Here is a 6,439-nt window from a genome sequence, read left to right as displayed (position 1 = left end):
CATACAAACTCCTTGCAGATGTTACTCCTGGCGGGACTTGAACACAGGACTCCAGTGCTGCAAGGCTGCCGTACTAACAACTGAGCCACCTTGTTGCCCCGCATCTCAGGATATTTCTGCCTATGGCCATGACTGTGCATAATATCATTTAAGGGATTCTATCATTGGGAAACCCAATTCTCCACAAACAGCACGTCGGAATAACCTTCAGTCAGGCTATTCTTCTCCTATCTTTTTTTTTCAGCTTTGCGTCGCTGTTTTGGAAAATTTTTGTTTTTCTTCTTTATTTAAATGAGTCTTCAGAAAGCACAGAGGGCGCCCCCTGTGCTCAAAGAAGATGCTCTTCTGAAGATTCAGCACTCTCTTCTTGTAAATCAAAAAAGCAAAAAATAGACTGTCGCTCACCGTAAATCTTTGACCGGAGTCCTCAGGGTGCACGACAATATATCCTCTGGACTTGAGAGGTATACAGCTTTTGTGAAATTAACAAAGGGATTCCGCACTTCACCAGGAGAACCTTTAAAATTTTACTTAACGTATGCTATGACTAAGGGGTAGAACACCCCGAAACGCGTCGGCAGGTCTTAACCACTTTGTATGTTTTTTATTACTATCACTTTTTTGTACTATATCTTAATAATGCTGGATTATAAGTTACATTTTAAAGGATCTCCCGGTGAAGTGCAGACTCCCTTTGTTATTTTCACGGATTCTCTTCTTGTGCTGATGCCTGTCCTCGGTGTCAGCAAACGCCAAGTCTCTGTTCAGGATTCAAATCCAGCGCATGCTCAATCTGCTCTGCCATTTCGCTTTGGACAGAGCCAATGGTGCATGTCCAATCGGCCATTTTCATGTGGCATCTTACAAATGGGGAAACAGAACATCAGCAGAAATTCAGAAAATGGGGTGGTTACATTTTTATAAAGCAAGAAATTTTTAACTTAGGTGGGGGGGTATGGTGTTTAGTTTAGTGTTTAATTATCATTTGATCCCGGACAACCCCTTTATCACCAACCCCTGCCCCCCATTCCTGTGTTTTTTTTTCCTCTTTTGTTCTTTATTAGCCATGACATCACAGAGTAAAATCCGACATTTTACAAAGTATAGTTTTATTTTTCTAGAAATTGAAAATGTCTGACATTTAATACATCTGGCCCGTCTTTTAAATTGTGGATACTTGGCTTTTACACAGGATTACTTATTGATTGTGGCAGTGGAATTCCAGCTGTACTATCATCTTCATGAACTTTCTAAGATTTCTTAACATTATTTCTTACTTCTCAAAGTGACGGAGCCTTTTGGGATTGTTAGAAATGATCAATGTCTGCTCTCGGGCCCTGACATATCACATTGACTATATCTTTGTTCTATTTCAAGATTTTTGCTTAAAAAAGCTAGCAATAATTCAGAGGAAGATGATAATTATAAAAAGAAAAGAACATGTTGGGTGAACTCTTCCGTTATTCTGTCAAGATGACTTACAGAAATTTTTAAACATCTTCTTTCAAGGTGCACTTGGAATCCAAATCAACTTGACATCTTGCGATTCTCTTTGAAATTCTAAAATGAATTCAGTTTTGTTAAGACAGATAAGTGGAATAAGATGCGACACATTCACCAAGATATTGTATTCTAGAGTCTTTACATAGAAGAGTATTTCCTCTACATCTAACCTAACTTTACAATATAGAAAATAAATGTATATTACAGAATAATATCTTCCTAACAAAGCAGACCAGAGCCAGAGCAAATATTCCATATGTAATTTCAGGAAGGTGATCACACAATAAAACAAGGAGACATCTGTAGACATAAAAACAGACTCACTGGAAACCATTGTAAAATTAATGGGCCAATTGTTATTGTGTTTGTGATAATTGTGACCATTAGAAAGCATTGCGGAAAATCCCATCATATACATGTATGGCTGTACTGTTTCTGTTTTAGTATAATGAAAAAGTGACTTGTTTAATTGTTTTTTTTTCTAAAATATTTTTTTGTGGTTATTTTTTAGATTTCATGATAAAAATGCCAATAAGGTGAACTTTCCTATTTGCTGTGAATAAGTTGACAGCTTTATTATATAGACTGGAATAGTCAGTAGAGTCATTTCATTGTCTACTTAAAGACGACCTTTCATGTCCTTGGGCACATGCGGTTTTATATAACGCTAGAAAGCCGACAGTACGTTGAATTCAGCGCACTGTCGGCATTCCTGGTATGTGCCCCAGGGCTGGAGATATCCTTGTCATTATAATGGAAAAGATCTCAGTCCACTGTCAGAAGGGCGTTCCTGACAGTTTAGCTGGGCTGTGAGGAACTCCCCTCCTGACAGTACTCTTTCATAGCTATGTACTGTCAGAGAGGGTGTTCCTTACCACCCAGCGATGATGCTACGCTGTGAGGAACGCCCTTCCCTGACAGCACTCATCCATAGACTAATTCTGGCGGGTGTTCCTCACAGCTTAGGGTGGATTCACATCTGCGCTTGGTCTCTGATTTAGCCAATCTGGTGGGTTTCTGGACTGAACTTGTCCATAGATTAGTACTGGGAGGGGGGCATTCCTCACCACTCAGCATCATGGCTGGACAGTAAGGAATGTCCCCTCTGACAGTACAGAGCTATGGACAGTACTGTCAGGGGGGTGATCCTTACAGACCAGCTAGACTGTCAGGAACACCCTTCTGACAGTAAAGAGATATCGGTAATGACACTGATATCTCTTCTCCTGGGGCACATAAAAGAAAATCTGCCTAAGGACGTGAAAGGTCCTCTTTAACTCACATTGCAATTTTTTTGTTGTAGATTTTGCTGCATTTTTTTGAGCCAAACCCAGGAGTGGATTGAGCAGAAGGTAGAAGTATAAGAACTGATATTCTATATATCTCCCATTCCTCTTGTAGCCATTCTTGGTTTTGTAGGGCCTCAGCTTAAAGGGTTTTTCAGGGTAAAAATGTCAATGACCTATCTGAAGAACAGATAATCAATATTAGATTGGTTGGACGTCTAACACCAAATATCCCCACCAATTAGATTTTTCTCAGCATCTAATACATGGAGAAAGGAGCGGGAAGCAGAAAAGACTGTTCTCTGTGTAGTGGCTTCCCCAGGTTCTAGTATCAGAGAGGGGGGACTAGGCCGCAGTCACCCTCAACTGTATTTGTAACAAACATCTTAATTGTTCAATTATACACATTAAAGGTTTTTTTCTTTGTTTAGGACACATTAATTGCAACTTCCTTGAAATAAATATTGTTCCATACAGATAAATTCTTCTTAACCTTACTTGCACTTGTAGTTTGTTTGTGAAGCCATCTGTTCTGTGTGCAATGTTTTTCTCTCAGTAGACAGTATAGCTATGGATATCAAGCTAATATTATTATTGCAGAATGTTTTTAACAGATTCGCTATATAATGTGCAAATCGTATGGTTTTAAGTTTTTACAAAAGTTACAAGTCATGTAAAAATAAATTTGAATACATAATGGACAGATATTCCGACACCATAACATAACATGATATATGTGCTAATTCAGCTTTGTATAGTCGCCTTCATAGCTACTGGCAAAGAAGGAAACAATAAAAAGTTCCAAAAAAGACCACAAAAAGTTTAAATGTCAAATTCATACAAGATCTGTTAAGTGTTCTTCGACCTTTACACAAAGCAGCTCAGAGTCTTTGTTCTTGCCAAGGGAGGCGTCACCGACTATGAAGAATATTGTATAGGGCTACTAGACCAAGCCAGAAGTACATGTAAGCAAATGAGCATATATTCTTCCATCCACAAATTGAGCACATTTAGTAATAAACTGCTTTGTTATGAATTTTGCCCCAAAAATTATGTTTGGCCAAATTTCCAGCTGTTCACAGTCAGATAGCACACCTTATGCTAAGCAAGTGTAAAATGATTATCTTATAGAATGGGGCATTTGTGGGCATTCAATAAGTGTGTGGCAACTCTACGGAATCTTTACTGGGATAGTGGAGAAACTTTTAACTTTAAAGTGTTCCAAATACTTAGTGTTTTATGCAAAATATTTGGTTTCTCATTTGGCCATGCCAAGGTTTGGGGAAAGTGTCCCTATGGTAAGGCTCAAACCAGCGGCATAACTAGGAATGGCTGGCTCCCAAGGAGAACATTTGACATGGGTCTCATCCCTCCCCCGGACTCCAACCGATAGACCCAACTCCCCCCGCACACAAATTGCATTCCTATCTACACTATTATGCCCTATAGTGGCCCCAGCTCACAGTATTATGCCTCACAGTGGCCCCTGCACACATTATTATGCTGCATTGCGGACCACCCATGAACAATTATTATACTTGGGAGTCTTTTCAAACCCATAGTCCTCTGATCATTATACTCGGGGTCTGAGAAGACCACCATGAGTATAATGATAGCAGTGTTTGTGGGGTTCACGGGCCCATGACCTCACTTACCAATCCCCACTCCTGATCACAGCCACCTCTGTAGAAGGGGAAGCACAGGGAGCTGTGATCAGGAGCGAGGACCGGTAAATAAATAGCGCCTGTTACCTTTCTGAGTTATTCCAGCAGCTAATGGCCTATTGAAAAAACAAACAAAAAACATCAGGGGCCCACCATTCCCCTAATGTCATAGGCCCTGTGGCAGTGGCTGCCGCTGGTACCCCGGTAGTTACGCCATGGCATGACCATGTGCCTTGTCAGTGTATTATCCATCTTTTTAATGGATGGCACACTGACCCATTCTTTTCTGACCCCATACACACGACCATGTATTATTACAGGTTTACATACAGGGCCTTGGGCCCAAGGAAAGTTCCTATTCCTTTTGGTTTTGCACTCCAAGCTAATTTTTTGGGGGTGGACCTTCTTATTCGAGAGGAGAACAGAAGAGCCGCGCTCGCCCAGGTAAATCAACAAACTTTATTTGCACAACGCGTTTCGAGCCTATCTTGCTTGTTCTCAAGTGCATACAGATAACCTTCCCACAGTGGATGACGGGAAGGTTATCTGTATGCACTTGAGAAAGAGCAAGATAGGCTTGAAACATGTTGTGCAAATAAAGTTTGTTGATTTACCCGGGCAAGCGCGGTTCTTCTGTTCTCCTCTCGAGTGAGAAGGTTCACCCCCAATATTGTTGCCTTGACATTTCCCAGACGTATATCCAGCTGCTGCCCACGTTTACCTGTGCCATCCATTCCTAAGATAGACTATAGAGGTGGTTGTGTCTCACACAACCCCACCAGGTGAGCGACCATTTGTTTCTGCTTACCCTGACTTTTTGATTCAAAAAATACTACACCAAGGTCGGCTCGGTGCCTCTCTTCTTTTAAGCTCATTTATTGACATGTATGAGTCCTTGGACAACATATTAATCTCACCCATGTACCAACTCTCACAGAGCCGTGTACACATTCGTGTGTATATATAACTTGACTCCCCCAGGCTCACTATGATTGACAGTTCCCTATTTGTATATAGATAAGACAGCAATGCATTAGAGTTAAACATAGCCGACTAGTGGACCTGTCACGTCGTAATGCCCGCGGTCATGTCAGCACAATGGTGACAGGTTCACTTTACATAAATGTATTATTTTCCCATCTCTAACAATATCTAGTTATAACATTCAATTTGTTCACCCAAAAGAGCCATCACTACTAAATATTGCTTTGTGAAGATTATATTTTAACCTTGTTTGCCCTTGAGATTCGGCAGGCTGGCCATCTGTTCAATGCAACATATGCACAATAATCGCAACGGAGCTTTTCACACACAGAAGAATCTCAGAAATAGCATAGAAATTGCTCAGTGAATACTAGTCAGGGCTGTCAGTTATTTCCTTTGCAGGACGGATGGCTTCTTATTACATTAGTTTGCAGTTCATTGAGGGACTTTCTGAATCGATACACGCTGCAGCCCTGTATAGTTTCATATTTTTCACTCAGACGTAACCATCTAAGAGCAGTAACACTTCCATGTGCTTTGGTTAAATACAGAAAGATAATAAATGGTTCATAGAACATCTGAACAAACAGCAATACAGCCGGCTAGGACAGCGGCATCTTCTACTGCGCAACAGAAAAATAGAGGTCAGGGTTTATTTCACTATGAGAACGCACTCTTCTGCCTCTCGTACATGGTTAAATAAATATTCTATACTATTGTTATATTACGATATACTGATAGTTGTTGCATGCTTTTCTTTATTCGTACAAGGTCTATTTGTCCTTCAGGAAAAAAAAACCCATCTATGCCTTTCATGGGATGATTATTATAATACTATTCATTTGTAACCCATAATGCAATGCTTCAAATCAGCCCTGTCCCTAAATGGGGTTCACCATCTACTTCCCCTATACACACATACACATTACAGATACACTGATACAATTAGAACAACGGGATGTGAAGCTCGAACCACCTTGGAACGGTAATTTAGGTACCGTA

This window comes from Leptodactylus fuscus, chromosome 4 (genome assembly GCF_031893055.1).
Source record: "Leptodactylus fuscus isolate aLepFus1 chromosome 4, aLepFus1.hap2, whole genome shotgun sequence".
Lineage (NCBI taxonomy): Eukaryota > Metazoa > Chordata > Amphibia > Anura > Leptodactylidae > Leptodactylus > Leptodactylus fuscus.
Note: the sequence above shows the minus strand (reverse complement) of the source record.